This window comes from Diceros bicornis, chromosome 35 (genome assembly GCF_020826845.1).
Source record: "Diceros bicornis minor isolate mBicDic1 chromosome 35, mDicBic1.mat.cur, whole genome shotgun sequence".
Taxonomy (NCBI): domain Eukaryota; kingdom Metazoa; phylum Chordata; class Mammalia; order Perissodactyla; family Rhinocerotidae; genus Diceros; species Diceros bicornis.
Genome location: NC_080774.1, coordinates 27,649,607 through 27,666,964, shown reverse-complemented (window position 1 = coordinate 27,666,964; position 17,358 = coordinate 27,649,607). Strand labels below are relative to the sequence as shown.

The 17,358-nt window shown below is 47.0% G+C and overlaps 2 pseudogenes; one reads left to right on the top strand and one right to left on the bottom strand.

Annotated features, from left to right (window-relative positions):
• Positions 1–10,420: 10,420 nt before the first annotated feature.
• On the bottom strand, positions 10,421–11,970 carry LOC131398602 (tubulin alpha-3 chain-like; annotated as a pseudogene).
• A 157-nt stretch (positions 11,971–12,127) lies between these two features.
• On the top strand, positions 12,128–13,447 carry LOC131398601 (Y-box-binding protein 1-like; annotated as a pseudogene).
• The last annotated feature ends 3,911 nt before the right edge of the window (positions 13,448–17,358 follow it).

The following is a 17,358-nucleotide window of genomic DNA, read 5'->3' as shown; positions in this document are numbered from 1 at the left end:
GGACAGGTGCCTGCTGAGCCCTGTGCAGTGAGGTCGAGTGGCCAGCGGTGCCCAGGGCCCCAGTCTCAGCCTGTGCTTCCTGGGAAGCTACCGGATGCTGCTGTCCCTGCTACTGCCTTCTTTGTGGCCTCTCTCTCCTGCATCAGGCCCCTGCCCTGCACCCTCCTCCTCGTGCTGGGCTACCTCCTCTACGCCATGGCCATGATGCTGCTGACTGAGCGGGCAAGCTGCACCAGCTCTGACCGTGGGATGGCTGTGTCCCTGGGCAAGTCAGTGGGATGGCCACCCTGCCCCTCCCTAGTACCTGGAAGGCCACCTCCAAGCTTGAGCCCGGTCACCTTTGAGCTTATAGGGGACGTTTTCCTACAGCTATGGCACCTTCCAGAAGAACCTGAAATGAGAAGGGCACAGTGTCAAAGGGTCACAAGTCACCCAGCCGCCAGGCCCTCCCTCCTCCCCTCAGCTGGAGGCCCCGCAGTGCGGTGGCTCTGAAGGCCTTTCTCTTCTTTAGCCATTTGAGGGTTTAGCCGTGTGAGGCTCAGGAGTCAGTGCGTCCCCAAGAGGGCCTTTGGCCTCTGTTCTCACTGTCCTTGAGGTGGGCAGTGTGTGGCATGAGTCTCCTGTCCCCGGATGATACCAGGACAGTAGCTCAGCCTCCGGCTCCAGGGAAGAAACAAAGACCCTAAAAGAGATTGCTGAGAAAATTAGATGGTGGTTCTCTGATTCCTAATTTTAAGGTTAAATTTTGCCGCATTTGGCAAAGCAGGGTCATTCTCCAGCAGGGGTGTTCTCCCAGCGATTCCAAGGCTGGGCCGTACGATTCCCTTTTGAGGAGAAAAGATCCTCTAGGAGCACAGGTGCTCAGGGGACAGTGCTTCACCGCTGGCTCCATTCCAGCCCCCGAGCCAGCGAGCCCGTGGCTCAGCGGCTGCCCAGCACCCCCAGCTCGTCCGTGGTCTCTCGTCCCCGTGGACGGAGGGGATGCGGCAGGGCCGCAGGAGCTGGGCGTCTGGTCTACAACCAAAGACGGTCCAAAGCATTGTTTGTATCTTCAATAAAACCCAGTGCTCAAAGACACAGTGACCTTTTGATGAAACCTGAACGTTCACACCACAAGACAGTTACACGTTCGCCATCAGAAATCATCCCCCGGGGTCGCGAGTACCTCCCTTCACCCCACAGATGATGCACCAGAGAGAACAACGTCTCAACGGTGATTTTACACCAAGCCTGCTTTGTTCTTAAGTTTTCCAACTGTACATGGGGGGCTTGGTATTTTGATGTAAACTCAAGACAATGTCATTTTGGGGCCTGTGACCAAAAATCAACCCAGATTTGTAACCGACCACAGATGCGCATAAACCTGTTCTTGCTCCTGAGTCTTGCGGTGCCTGGGCTCAGCCTCCACTGAGGTCACCCTCACAGTCCCTTCAGCACTTGGGGACTGCAGAGACCGCTGTTTATGCCGTCTTCGCCCAGAGGGACAGTGAGATCATTTGCAGTGGCGACAGGCCAAGGCGGGTGTAACACTGAAGTGGCTGGAAGAGAGGGGCCACAGGAGCTCGGGGAAGCGGGCCCAGAGTGGGCCTCGGGCAGCACAGGCCCGGAGCTGGGCTGAGCCAGAGGATTTTGCTGCCTCCTCTGTAGGTCAGAGTTGGCCTCAATATGAAAAGCTGACGATCCTGGGACATGCGCTGCATTTTCTGTGGCTCTAGAAGCTCAGAGGGTCCTGTGTGCTTCTGGGGACTGAGCTGCACTGACCAGCCCCAGAACATGATCATCTCGCAAGGAGTGCACCGTCCTGGCCAAGTGTCCGTGTCCCCCTTTCCCTGGGCAGGGCAGGTGCTCTTGTTGTATTAGAGGGAAGTAAGACACCATAGTTTCTACAAGTTCAACATGAACAGATGACAGGCTTTGTCAGCAGACTCATTAAGTCAAGAGAAGGGCTGTGAACACGGTTTGTGAGATGATGGTCTGGGGTCAGACAGCAACGGCACTGTTTCCCCACGACACCTCCAGTGGATGTCTACCCCTGCCCCCGAGGATGCGGTGTCCCATTTACCCTCCATCTCTCTCCATGACTTCACTTGTCCCCCACACACCACCCTCATCCACATTTCTCTCGTGCTCTCTTTTCTTCACCTGAAAACACTCTCCAGCAACCTACAAAAGAAAAACCGTAATGCTCCACTTCACCCACACATCTATTAACTGTGAAACAGCCACCTACTGTGTGCACCTCAGCTGTGCTGGGGACATGGAGGAAACAGGCAGGACCACCCACTGCCCCGGGACCTCGTGGTGCAGAGCCCAGAAGTCATAAAGAGCAAAGAGGAACGGCAAGGTCAAGGAGGGCACAGGGCCCAGTGGTCGGGGGCCTGGGAGGCGGTATCTGGGGGAGAGCAGACTGCATGTGGGAAGGGCAGCCCACCGCCCGCAGTGGCTAGCGCCCAGGGAGGCAGGAGCAGAGTGGGTGGCTGGGGCTCCAGCTGCTTCCAGGAGAGGGTTTGGGGACCTGACCTTCACAATGATCCCGAGTTCAAGGTTGCAAAGGGCTCTCACTGCAGTTGAGAAAGGAATGGGGGCCGAGAGCAGAGGCTGAAGTACAGTAGAGAGGATACTCTGGGGGCTGGACATGGACTTTAGGAGGAGTCCTGGAGTCACGGCAGCTGGGGTGATGGGGTTGGGGGCAGGGGGACACATCAAGGAGGAAATAGACATCCAAGGAGAGAGGTGCTGGCCCGGCTGAGGGGAGGTCAGGCTGGGGACGGGCATCCTTGCTGTGCCATTCTCTTCCTCTCTCCCGGGAGCCTCAGGAGTGTTTGTGCTCTCTGCCTCCACCTCCTCAGCTCCCACTCACATCTCGTCTTTCCATCCTCTGGCCGCCACCCTGACCGCTACCAAAGGGCCAAATCCAGACGCCTCTCAGACCACACGGTCCCAGCCTTCTGGCAGTGCTGAGTGTGGGAGCCACAGCTCTGTGGTTCTCCTGAGGCTCCACTCCAGCGATTCACCAGCCCCTCAGGCTACACTGTTCCTCGGCATTGTCTAGTGGCATCTGGTAATATCCCGAGCGTGCTGTGTTCTACAGGATGTCACCTGGAAAGCTCTGAGTCTGTGCCTCTGAAACTTTCCCCGTTAAGATCTACGTTCTAGGCAACCCAGGAAGGTGGGTGAAGCCAGCTGTCTGCATCGGTTGGCCCCCAACAACCGGGCACTGATTTCCTGTGCCCCCCTTTCCAAGTGAAAGGGGTGCTGTTTTCACTACACACAGCCCCGTGCTCATTGATGAGATGCACAGTCCTCTGGTCCTCAGGCCAGGTCTCTGAAGGTCTGCTTGGTCCCCCTGCCTCCTCAGCCAGCTGACTTCCTCCCATTCAGTCAGCACCTCCTCACCCTCCCTCCACCTCCCACCCAGCAACCCCTCCTTCCGGGTTGGATTTATTGCCCCCCTCTGCACTTACCTCACACTCCGCAAATAAAAGCAGAGAGGTACTTCTTTACCACTGCTTGGTGCTGGGCCCTTCAAGATGCTGAATAAATAAATATTGTGACTGAATCTCCAACTAGTGTGTTTGCTCCTTGAGAACAAGCAGTAGAGCTCACTCATCTTTCCAGCTCCAGCACCACAGTAGCTGCCCAATAAACACATTGTCTGACAAATACTTATTCTACCTGTTACATACACATCCAGCTCCTAACCTCTCAGGAACCAACATATGAACTACTTGGGTAAATTAATTTATACATGAACAGACAAGGATTGGCACAGGGACAGGGCTACTGAGTCTAATGTTGAACAAAAATCGTTGGAGAAAAACATGGTCACTGCCTTGGAAGGGACCTGTCCAATATTCAGATTGTAGAGCTAGGTATGAGAGCGAAACCTGTAAACTGTTAGGAGAGAACATAAGAGGCAATTTTCATAACCTTGCATCAGTCAATGTTTTTTTTTGATATGACATCAAAAGTACAAGTGACAAGAGAAAAAAATAGATAAATCAGATTTCATCAAAATTAAAAATCTTTGTACCACAAATGATACTATCAAGAAAGTGAAAAGACAACCTACAGTATGGGAGAAAATATTTGGATCTCATTTATTTGATAAGGCGCTTGTATCTAGATTATACAAATACTTACATTTCAACAATAAAAAGGTAAATAATCCAAATTAAAAATGGGTGAAAGATTTGAAAAGACATTTCTGCAAAGAAGATATACAATTGCCAATTAGCACGTGAACAGATACTCAGCATCTTTAGTCATTAGGGAAATGCAAATCAAAACCACAATAAGATATTACTTCATAATCACTGGGATGGCCATAATCAAAAAGACATACAATAATGAGAGTTGGTGACGTGGAGAAATTGGGACCCTCACACATTGCTGGTGGGAATGTAAAATGAGGCAACAGCGTTTTGGCAATTCCTCAAAAAGATAAACACATGGCCCAGCAATTCTGCTCCTAGGTATATATCCAAGAGAATTGAAAACATATCCACGCAAAAACTTGTCCACAAATGTTCATAGAACCATTATTCATGATAGCCCCAAAGTGAAAGAAACCCCAATATCCACCAACTGAGGAATGGATAAATAAAAACTGGTATGACCCATGATGGAATATTATTTGGCCATAGAAAAGAATGGAGTACAGCTAGGTGCTACAACAGGGGTAAACTTGAAAACACTATGCTAAGTGGAAGAAGCCATTCACAAAAGACCACGTATTGTGAGAGTCTGTTTATATGAAACGTCCAGAATAGGCAAATCTATGGAGACAGAAAGAAGATTAGTGGTTGCTTAAGACTGGGGCAAGGAGGGAGAACGGGGAGTGGCTGTGAATGGGTACAAGGTTTCTTTTGGACAGGACAGAAATGTTCTAAAATCAGATTGTGGCGATGTTTGCAGAACTCTGTGAATATACTAAAAAACACTGAATTCACTTTAAATGGATGAATTGTATGGTATGTGAATTCTATTTCACTAAAGCTATTTTCTTAAATTATGGAATGTGTCAAATCCTGGGGTGTTTTACTTCCGGGAATGTATTCTGAGAACTTCCTTGTACAGGAATTCGGGAGGTTATTCTTGCTACATCCACCAAACATCCGGGTCCCCAGTCAGTGCTGGGATATAAAGGGGAACAAAAACAGACCCCATGTCTGACAGCCGGGAGTTTAGAGTCAGAAAGATCAATGTGAACGTGAAACTTTGATAAATGCTCCCAAAATAGGTCCATTGGAGCAATAATAGGAAGACTTGACCCCTCCACGGAGGTCAGGGAGCCTGTTTTTCCAGAAGACTGACTGATCCGAGGTCTGAAGGCAGAGCAGGGCTCACTTCTCTGAGAGATGGAGGAATGTGTTTCAGGTAGAAGATGCAGCACAAGGGGGCCCAGGAGGGAGTGCGGGGAGAGGATGGGGCGGAGAGGGTGAGAGGAAGCCTGGAGCGAGGCGAGGGGCAGAGAGGAGCTGGCTCACGCAGAACCTTAAAGCCCACGGTGACAGTTTGGTGTCCATCCTCAGAGGGTCAGCAAGTCCTCGACAGTTTTATATGAGGGGGGTGAATGTGACATCAGAATGTCACATCAGAATGTCACCTTGAGGAGGTCACTCTGCCTGTCCACTCCTTCCTGGGGCCTTCTGTGGCCTGGGTGGGCACCAGCCTCTCAGCCGCCCCATTACAAGCAGCAGACGACCTGCACCAAGGAGCACCCAGGCAGCCAGGGCAGCAGCAGCAGGAGGCGCCCAAGGTGGAGGGGAGAGACCGGCTTCTAATTTCCAGGAATTTTTATGTCTTTCTCATGAACACAAACAGCCTTTGAATACTTTTGAGGATATTATTATATTTATTTGTGAGTCTCTTTCTGATTGGTCTATTAACTCTGTTTCTTCAGGTGTTAGTGCTTTTTATTGCATTTCTGCTTTCATGGTGTGTCCTCAAATGCAGGATGATTCTCTGTCTCTATGTCTGAGGACCCTCATTCGTTGGTGGACTCAGCTTGCTGACAGTGACTGTGGGGGAGAAGGCGGGTTCTAACAGTGTTTGAAAGGTCGTGTTGGTAGTTTACAGTAGGGGTTCATCAGCTACCAGGGCAGTTTCAGCCTCTCCAGCCCCAGATCCTGGTGTCTGCTTCATCCTGAGAGCAGATGTCACTGTCGTCTGCTTCTCGGCCCAGTCAGAAACTGGCCAACTGCTCGAAGAGCATGTCCTGATGAGTCACCCAGTGTTGGCCCCTGAGTCTCTCCTGGCACCTTTATTTCCTGGGACACACCCTCCACTTTTACAGGAGTTCTCTCCTGCACCCACCTTGGATAAGGTTCCCTCCAGATTCATTTCTCTGTAAAGGTGGCCCTGTCTGTTTTCCCTCTTTCAGGACTTTCTCACAGTTTCTAGCGTCCTGATGGCACTTTCTCACTTTCCAGTGCACTGACAGTTTAGGAAAGTTCACTCTTTTTGCTTCAAGGCATTCCAAGAGATGTTGATTGATAGAGGAGGCAGATGCCATAGTAAACATAATCTAAGTTTCCCTGAATGATGTAGAAAGAAGTTTAGAATGCTGTGGGCCTTCGGGATCACCCTTATGAAGATCAGTCATAGAAAGTGGCATGCTCTGCAGGAAATCGGATGGCATCAAATAGGAAAAGTTCTGCTAAAAGTAGCAAGTTGCACAGAAGCTATCCTGGTGCTCTTGTACAGACAGGGTTTCTCTGCAACATTTGACTTTACTCCTTCCCGGGATAAAACTGTTGATTCTGTGTCAATACGCTGAGAACACAGGCTCACAATGGAGACCGTGTGTAGCTGCTTGAGCAGATCCACATCATCTTTTGAGAGAACAAAGAAAGCCTCTTTCTACCTGCATTAGCCACACACACATTAGTCTTTTGTGTCATCAAGAATATAACTCAATCTCCTAAAATACAGATATATTAATAGAACAAGTTTACCCTCTTCCCACATGGTACCTAAAGCATTTTGTCTAGTATTTTTAGCATAAATTAATACCTGCATCCTAGGAGACTATGACTCTGAGAACTAGATAATTTATCATCCAAATGAGAACACTCTGAGAATAAAAGTGGATGCTATTCATCATGACTCCCAGAAAACAAGCACAAGGTTTCAGAGAAACCAGGATGGATGATCACCCTGGACAAGATCCAGTGCCTTTCCAATGTCTGATGAAGAGTCTGGCGTGTATGTTACACATTCATTCCTCCCAATCGCCTTTCCACCAGTGTGATTGGGATATGAAGGGAGAGCAAACGTTTCTGTACAGGGCCAGAGCAGGAAACGCGAAAATGTCCTTCCAGTTACAGTCCTACTGAATCTCATGGGGGAATATTTTATAACTGGAATCATCTACTTATTTAAATGAAAGAATATCAAGTGGGAAAATTGTTTCCATCTTTTTAGTCGTATCTCAGGGTTGCAACACGGAGGCCGCTTTCTCATCTTTCATTCCTTTGTATCATGTAAGAGTTGAGAGTTCTTGTACATTATCTCATTGAGTCCTTGACAGGAATTCATCAAGGCAAGTGTTGTTACACTTCCAATTTACTGACCAGGGAAAACAATGTGCAGAGAAGTAAGGATTTTTTAAATAATCTAATGGGAAAACATATATTATTGTTGTGCATATTTGCATTTCTCTGATTTTTTAGTGCGAGTATTTTTTTTTCGTGTCAATTTGTTCTTTCTTTTTTGTGAATTGCCTATGAATGTCCTTGCCCATGTTTTTCTATTAGGATGTCCATTTTTCTTACTTTTCTCTGATGTTTAATTTCTACTTTTTGTCAGAGCAATAAATATATCTAATTTAAAAGTCCAGTAGTGCTCTCAGGATTGTGGGGAAACTAGCAGTGTCCTCCCTATTCTTCCTCTCTCAACTCCCTCTGGCTTCCTTTCAACTCTTTCATCTGTTTATTCTGATATTTATCTTCTTATTTCTAAATAATAGTCTTTAATTTCTACTTCTTCCTTGATTACTCTGAATATTATATACTGACTTCTTCTGATGGAACATAAGAAATCAGCACTGGTACAAAGCACCCACTCACCTCACCCCACACACGGACCCTTCTCCCTTCTCCCAGCCCAGCTGTGTCACGATTTCTGATTACGTTGATACTTAACGTTGAACTTACGACTTTGGAAACACTGTTCACTCGTGAGCTATACAGTGTAGCACAATTATATTTCCCTTCTGGTACAACATTTTGTTCTTCCAGGAGTTAGTAATTGGCCCCTCTGCACACTTGCTTCATTTTTTATGTCCTGTTACCGATTCTTCCCAAGCCCTCTGACGGGGCTGAAGTCTCCTCTCACTGGGTCGTCTACTGGTTCCATTTGTTTTCCCCTTTCTATCCTCCTGCCCAATTGGCCGACCAGGTCTTCAGGCCCATCACATAGCTGCCGTGCTGGGACTTCCCTCCACCACCACCCTGTGAACTCTCGTCATCTCTCCCCATGTTGGCTTCCTTGTTTCCCAGATTCTATATCTGTTTCTTGGTTTTTGCCCTCATTTTCTAATTTTAATGTTGTGTATCCTTCAGTAGCATCCTTAGAAAAGTGGAGGAAAGTAAAATTTTGAAACTGGGCATGTCTGAAAATGTCTTCATTTTACCCTTACTGTTGATTAATCATTTAGCTGGATATAGAATTCTGACCTGGAAATCAATGTCCCTCAGAATCAGGAAGGCTGTGCTCTATTTTATTCTAGCTTCCAGTGTGGCTCTTGATATGTTCAATGCCATGCTGTTTTCTCATTCTCTGTATGCATGCCGATCTTTTCTCTCTGGAAGCTTTTAGAACCTTGCAACAGTCAGATTATTGTCAGAACAAAGGAAGTCATTTTATATATGAAGAAAGCACTCTGTGAAGCTTCTATCAAACTCAGAAATGGTGGCTGCTTTCATGGAAACAGAAGACACACATGTCCCCTCTGGCGACCCCGGAGAAGGCTCAGTTCACCCTGCAAGCTCTGAGCCCTTCTTGGTGCCAGGCAGGGAGCCAGGATAACAGGGTGCTGGTTTCCAGACAAGGAAAACAGGGAAAGAGGAGCCCCAGAGTCGGCCACCCTGGCTAGGTCCCAAGCTGCCTGAAGGGCTGTGTCCCAGCAATTGTGACATGTGATAGGTGCCCAGGTGACAGGACTGTCTTCCTTCTCAAAAGGGACACTGCTTTGGATTCTTTGTATGTTATTTTCTACACAGGCTTCAACAAGATGGGGATTAATTTCTGTGGCTGAAACCTTTTCCACCCAGACAGATTCAGAGGACACAACTGTGGTTGTATCTCGAGGGAAGGTCATATCCCCTGCTTTCCCACCAAACGAGTCAGTCTGTACAGAGCAGGGTGACAGGCACACCGTCAAGGTCCTGGGACTGCTGGCAGCACTGCACCAGGAGGTGGTCGATGTGTGTGCTCAGTAGGAGGAAGGGGGTGACATTCTAGGGCTGAGACCAAAGGGGAGGCATTCCAAGTTTCAGATCCAAGGGACAACATGACCAGAGGTTTTGGCAGCAGCACGCAGGGTCAGCTGGAGCCCAGTCAGCAAACCTTGTCTATAAAGGGCCAGACACCACATATTCTGGGCTGGGTGGGCCATGCGGTCTGTGTTACAGCTCCTCAGTTCTGTCTTTGCAGCAAAAGCAGCCACACCAATACACCCATGAGCAGGTGTTGCTGTGTTCACACAAAAATTTACAGAACTGGGCCGCTTGTCCCCCTACCATGCTGACCCCTGAGCTAGAGGAGGAGGACCAGAGGAGGAAGGCCTAGTTCAGAACCCACTGCAGCAGGCCCAGCAGAAGCAGTGAGGGTCTGAGCTAGCAGAGGAGGCCTGAAAAGGCTCAGGGAAGCACATCTCGAGGGAAAGAATCTACAGGGTTCGGTGGCCCAGGATTGGACAAAGCTGGAGAGCAACAGCAAGGTTTCTGGCCCATATCCAATGGAAGGTAGAGACACACTGTGGTCTGAGGCAAACTCTGGCCCAAATTTCTAGGCTTCCCAAGAGAGAAATAAAGATGTTGCTATTTTCTTCACAAAAAGATTCGTGATAGTTTTTTTTTTTATATCCAACACTGCACAGGACATTTAAATTGGATGAAGTTTCTACATACTATGGAATGAAGTAAGATTTAGTGACAGCAATCAGTTTATAGTAATTCCCCAATTTCAAATATCCACATGAATTACCAGAATGCCCTGACAATGCCTACATTTCTCAGTCCAACCTACATTTCCCACACTAATTCTACCAGCCAGAAAAGGGAAAAAAAAATCCTTCAAAAAATTCTCTATTCTGTTAAAGAAAAAATACTCTCACCACCAATATATAGTGTGATGACTCAGGAAGGAAGTTCAAAAGATGCCACTGAATAAATGATCACTCTGGTTCCCTAAGTTATGACCAAGAGCTGAGCTGCCGGAGAACAGAGGAATTCTCTGCAAAGGGCCATGTTCTATTGCAGGGTCTGCTGCTTGCAAACAGGTAGACCCACTCCACACCACCCAGTCCTACCTTAAATCCAGTCGGGCACCAATCCACAAACTGGATGGTGCGCTTGGTCCTAATGGTGGCGATGGCCACGTTGACGTCTTTCGGAACCATGTCCCCCCTGTACAACATGCAACAGGCCATGTACTTGCCATGATGAGGGTCACACTTGACCATCTGGTTGGCCTGCTTGAAGCAGGCATTGGTGATCTCGGCCACGGACAGCTGCCCATGGTAGGCCTTCTCTGCTGAGATGACCGGGGCGTAGGTGGCCAGGGGGAAGTGGATGCGGGGGTACAGGACCGGGTTGGTCTGGAATTCCATCAAGTCCATGTTCAGGGCCCTGTCAAATCGCAGGGAGGCCATGATGGAGAATACGATCTGCCCGATCAGATGGTTGAGGTTGGTGTACGTGGGCCACTCGATATCCAGGTTGTGCTGACATATGTCATAGATGGCTTCATTGTCCACCATGATGGCACAGTCAGAATGTTGCAGGGTCATGTGGGTGGTCAGGATGGTGTTGTAGGTCTCCACTATGGCCATGGAAACTTGGGGGGCTGGGTAAATGGCAAATTCAAGCTTGGATTTCTTGCCATAGTCCACCAACAGGCTCTCCATGAGCAGAGATGCAAAGCCAGAACCGGTGCCACCCCCGAAGCTGTGGAAGATGAGGAAGCCCTGCAGCCCTGTGCACAGATGCGCCTGAGAGAGAGCAGAGAACGTGAGCCAACACCTGCAGAAGCCACACCGCCCACCTCCAACCAGGCACAGTCACTTCTCTTCCTCTGCAAGATGATATGACTCACAACCTCCCCAGGTAACACCCATTACACTTAGAGGCAGAGCAGAGCAGACGTTCAAGATGTATGGTGCACCGCAGCCACCCTGGAGAGTCAGACTGTGGACTCTTGATTCTGGCCTTGGTTTTGCCAAAATGTCCTCCTGGTCGCAATCCAAGGCCTACCCTCCCGTCCAGGACAACGTCCACAGGGAGCTTTCTCGGCACTCTTGTCACCAGTTTGTGGATTCAGTCCAGGACCAGGTCAACGATCTCCTTGCCGATGGTGTAGTGGCCTCTGGCGTAATTATTGGCTGCATCTTCCTTCCCGGTGATCAGCTGCTCCGGGTGGAAGAGCTGCCTGTAGGTCCCTGTGCGCACTTCATCTACAGAGGACACAGGGACCACGAGTCTTTAAGGCCTATTGTTAACTCACCAGGGTGGACAGATTCGCGACTGTTCCATTCTACCAAGCACATGCTGTTCCTTGTAAGTCAACAGCATCAGTGTCTCATAGGAAAGTCTCTGTGTAACACACAGACTAGAACTGCAACCTATGGCTCTAGGAGAGAAGAGTCAACTCACAGTACAAATGTCAGGGTGACCAGTTCCCAAGGAAGGGAGTAGAACTCTCACACCTGCACACAGGCAATTCTACACATTCATGGTTTGTCATACCCCTAGTACAGCCAAGGGTATAACTGAAAATTCCCTTACATACTAGACAGTCACCAGGTCAGCGTGACTTTTGCTGGGCAGTCTGATCAGGGCACCCTATGTGGCCTGGGTCTCACAGATTTTAGGGTGACATTCTGTCATCTCCCGGGGGGCCAATGAAAGGTGCTTTCTTCACAGTTCTCCTTAGAAACTACCTCAGATTCCTAATCTGGAGGAACCCAATGAATGTTCTATCCTTACCTTTTTATGTCTAAGATGCAGGTCAGGACTTGTGCACCAGCCAGAGGGAGCGCACAGCATTAAGGAGGGACCAGTGCCCGGACACCCTGCAGACAGAGTCTACATAACCACCTGACCACGGCTGAGGTGCCACCTCCAGCTCCAGGCCCCGCCACTGCACCCTTGAGTGGTGAGCTGGCCCAGTCACCATCACCACACCCTGAGCCAGGTCCTTCAGCTGTCCCTGCCCCCAGTGCTGCCGACAGCAAGCCCAGCACCACAGGCAGGGTGCAGGCACAAGAGTGTAATCGTGACAAAGGTTTGGAGAAGAATGAAATGTTCAATGTAAGAAATGGGTATGGTTTCATCAACGGGAAGGACACCCAGGAAGATGTACACAGACAGCCACAAACAGGAAGAACCCCAGAACTGAGGACCTTTGCAGTGCAGGAGACAGGGAGACTATGCAGTCTGACGCTGTGGAAGGAGAAAGGGCGCAGAGGCTGCAAGTGTGACAGGCCCTAGGGGGGCTGCAGTGCAAGACAGCAGACATGCAGCAGACCAGGACCCTCATAGATGCTCTCCACGTCACAGGGGTCCTCCTCACAACCGCCAGCAGAATTAGCAGAATAGTGACAGCAGGGAAAGAACAGGGACCAGAGAGTGTTCCCGAAGGCCAGGCCCCACAGCGCCAGCCCGACCCCAAGCAGGCCACGGTCCCCACCTTACTGCATGCAGAGACCCTATGGGTGACGACACAGTGTTCCAACCCTCCTGTGCAGGGAAGAGTGATGGAGGGGACTGACAACCAGCGTGCAGGAGAACAAGGGAGACCAGTGAGACAGAAGCTGTATCGGGGTGTAGACCACAATTCCACAGGGGCCCTCCTCACCAAAGACAGCCCAGAAAGGACGGCCATGAAGATCAGGAAAGTCAAGGAAATGAGAACCTAACGTAAGCAGCTACCTCAACGTTAGCACCGCTGCACCTTCAATGACCTACACAGATGCCAAGAAAACCCTAAACCACATGATGGCAGAGAGACAAAGGCAGTTCTTCCACCAGCTGAGAATTCCTCCCCTCCTGAGGCTGAGCAGGGTAGGCTGAGGAAGTGCAAGCTTACCATCTCTACCATCATCTGCTTTAGTCATCCAAGAAGAAGAAACAAATATGAAATTCCAGCAATAAGAAATGAAGACAAGATGGGAGCTGAAGACCTTAAGTGCTTGCTTTTTCCCTCTTTACCAGATAACTAGAAGTATCTGTTTATCTAGGCAGCATGGCACTTTCATTATTTTATCTAAAGTTGTCTCTTTTTGGTAATAACAATGTGTTTTATTTTTTTTCTGAAGCCTGGTTTTTCTCAATACACCTTTAAATTTTTAAATTGTTTCATATCTGGTCAAGTTAAATATTTTAAAACCTCATTTTTAATTTGTATCAAAACTTTACAACTTGATATTTTAAAAAAACTCAACAAACTGCAAGTGCCTGTTAATAAAGACCTTAATAAAAAATTCAATTACTACAAAATATGTTTTCTGAATGTTGGAATTAAATTAGAAATCAGTAACACAAAGATATCTGAAGCCCCCTCCACCAAATAGTTGGAAACTAATAACAAGGGGGATTAGAAATTATTTTGACTGGAATTAAAAGGAAAACACAACATACTAAAATTTGTGGGCTGCTGCTAAAACAGTGCTTAGAGGGAAACATATATAAAACACTCATATCAGAAAAAGCTGGAAAGGTCTAAAATCAATGACCTATAAAACTCTTCCAGAAAATAGAAGAGAAAGAAATGCTTCACAACTCACTCTATGAGTGCAGTATCACCCTGGCACCAAAACTAATGACAGTACAAGGAACCACAGACCAGTATCCCTCATGAACACAGACCCAGAAAGTCCTTCAAAAGTTTCAAAATCAATGACCTAAGCTTTCAACTTAAGAAACTAGAAAAAGAGCAAATATCCAAATTATGCACAAAAAAAGGAAATAATAAAGAGCAAAAATAAACTAAACAGAGAAAGAAAAAAAGAGAAAAATCAATGAAACCAAAACCTGGTTCTTTGAGCTGAACAATCACATTGATAAACCCCTAGACAAATTGATTCAGAAAAAGAGAAGACACACATTACCAATACCAGGAACAAAAAAGAAGATGTCACTACTGATACTAAGATCCATATTGAAAGCATAGAAGAGTATTATGAATGACTCTGTGCAAATAAATTCAACAACATAGATGAAATGGAAAAATTCCTTACACCTACTACTGGAGCTAACTCAAGGAGAGAGAACCAGAATCAAAATGAAATAGGCAGTCAAAATGGTCACATCAGGACCCAGATAATTTTAAGCATGGGTATTCTTTCCTTATCATGTAATTATGATCACGTTACAGTTCAGAAATCGCAAACTACTTCAAGTTCTTTCTGATTTCCTAACCCAGCACCGTAATCTCCTAGCTAGTAAGAGTGATGGTCTGGAAGACTAGAAACTCTACTTCTGGTAGTAAGTGAAAGACAAGGGGCTAATTCACAGCTGATAGGCTAATTCTGGTTCCAAGCAAACTGCAATACCGAGCAGGAAAAAAATGCAGCTGGGATTTCCGTTAAATTCATCTTGAGACACAAACCCTTCTATCACAAAAGGAAAGTAATTGGAATGGCCAACATTGTCTCAGAGAAGATCAGTGTAAGTTCTGATAAATATATGGCAAGCAATAAGATATATTGGAGCATATGAGGAAGCCATTTGGTGTAAAACTAATTTGGCCTGATCTTTCTTTTCCAAAAAGGGCCTGTGGCCTTTGAACATGCATTGTATATCTGCTTTAAGCAATTAACATGTCCCAAAGACAAAAACAAATGCCCTTAAGATAAGGATGCAACTTCCCACACATTGGCATTTACTTAAGGATAAGCATCTCTCCCTAGGGTAGGATTTGATTGCTGCATGCATCCTGTGACTGCCCGACTCGAGACAACAGACCTGCAACCAGGTGTGCCCATGGAGACAGCAGACCCGATACCTGCTGTGTCCATCAATCACTGTGCTGACAGGGCAGTCTTGTGACTATTGTAAGAGGGACATTGTAATCATAAGTGACACATGCTCTTTGATGGTATATAACCACTCTGTACACCCCACTTCTTTGGAGTGCTCCACTTCTTTGTGAAAGGACTCTCTCAGGCTATATGGTCCTCAAAGTTGGCTCATAATAAACTCACCCCAATTTTGGTTTATAGACTGGTTATGGATTATTTGCATCAACATTTCTTGGTGTAGTTGTGGCACGATTTCAGAGAAACCCACCAGAGACTACCTGGAATCTACACTGAACCAGCACTTGGTACCGCAGGGGCACTTTGAGCACACCCGAATCACTGCATTCTTCAGGTGACCCTGGTGAATTCTCCTGAAACCCGGACCTCCTTATTTTAAGTTGATGGTCCAAGAGTTTATATGAGCTGTTTAAGGTCTTAAGACTAGAGGCTTTGATGGGTACTGGTACATTTCCTGGGTGGAGAAAAACCTAGGGGGAATTTCCTAGGCGAAGGGAGCTTAGGGGAAGCTTGGAGTGAAGTGGGTTGTTTGTTCTTTTAATTTGGCTTTAAAATTGGAAAGAATTATGTTTATAAGGTCTGAACAAAACTGCTTGATAGAGAAATGAGAGTCTGAACATGTTCAGCTCTGAAGAAAAAGGACATTGCTCCTCTTGACAGAAAGGTGTTTTTCAGGTGACTGAAAAACTCAGCGGGAGTGTCAGAGGCGAACCTCATGACATGCAGCAGTCCCCTAGGGAACTCCACTATCATTCATGTTAATTAATTACAGGTTCATTTGGGGAAGTGCATATGAGGGTTGGTCACCCATGCTTCAAACCCCCACAGTGGTACTAGGCTGCCGGCGGGAAAAAACAATAGACGTAAGAGAATGATTATGGCCTTCCTTTAGAGAGTAACACTCACAAGCAGCACACTTCTGACCCACTAAGCTGTACTTAGAAGTTGTTCAAACTTTATAAAAAACAAACACAAGCAAGCAAACAAACAAACAAAAACTAAAAGAAAATGGGAAACCATGCTTCAAAAGCTGGCCAGCTCCCAGATGGACAACCTCCGACTGGGACTCCAGTGGGTTTCGTGTATAATGCATACAGAATCAATGATTGCAAGTATTTAACTAAATGGGAAAGATTAACTAAGGATGACTTAAGTCGTAAATGGCCAAAATGGGAAACGTTTGACCTCTCAAAACTACTATATTTGCCCGCACAGTTTAAAAAAGCTGGTTATAAAACTAAAACAAAAGAATGGGAAGCTTATTATGATTGGCATTTAGAGGCATCAAAGTGAAATAATGATAAAATGACTTCTTTACAGGAGACTAACTGTAACTTGACAGAGACTATTTCTGAATTAAAGAGGGATAAGAAGTCAGAAGCTGTCCCCCCCCGACCCCTTATCTCCTCTACCTCCTCCACTGCCACTTTTGGCACCTCAGAGCTCATCTCCTTCTTCTCCCTCAGTGCTCTTGTATCCTTTCCTTTCTGAGCTTCTGTACCCTGACCTATCCACTCTGCCTCCTCCTCCTTCACCTCCCCCTCCTCCACCCCTAGAGAAAACAAGGAGTAACTCTCAGGGAGCAGATACTGAAAGTCCTAAAGTTATAGTGGCTCCCTTTAAGGAGAAACCTGTTACAGGGAGAGGCAAGCCTGTTCTTCTGTATACTGCCCGGACTAGAACTGAACTTAAGAATTTGATGAAGGACTTCCCAAACTCTTTGCAAGATCTTTTAAGGTTTGCTTGAGAATTTGATTTAATTGTTAGAACATATACACCAGGATATTCATATTTATATCAGCTTGTGCATTTGCTGGTGTCTGAGAGCAAAGCAAGTGAATGGATAGAAGAGGCAGATTGGAGAGACCCCCCTGGAAGATTTGCATAAGTATGAGCCTCATGACCTTAAGGAGTGCAGGGATATTGCTCGAAACTTACATAAAGCCATTCCTGTAGTTTTCCCCAGGAAGATAGACTGGGCTAAGGTCCATCAATGTAAGCATAGACCCAAGGAATCTATCTTTGATTGTTTTGAAAGGCTTGAGAAAACCTTCAAACAGCACACTGGGATGGCTTCTGAAAGTTTTGAGGAT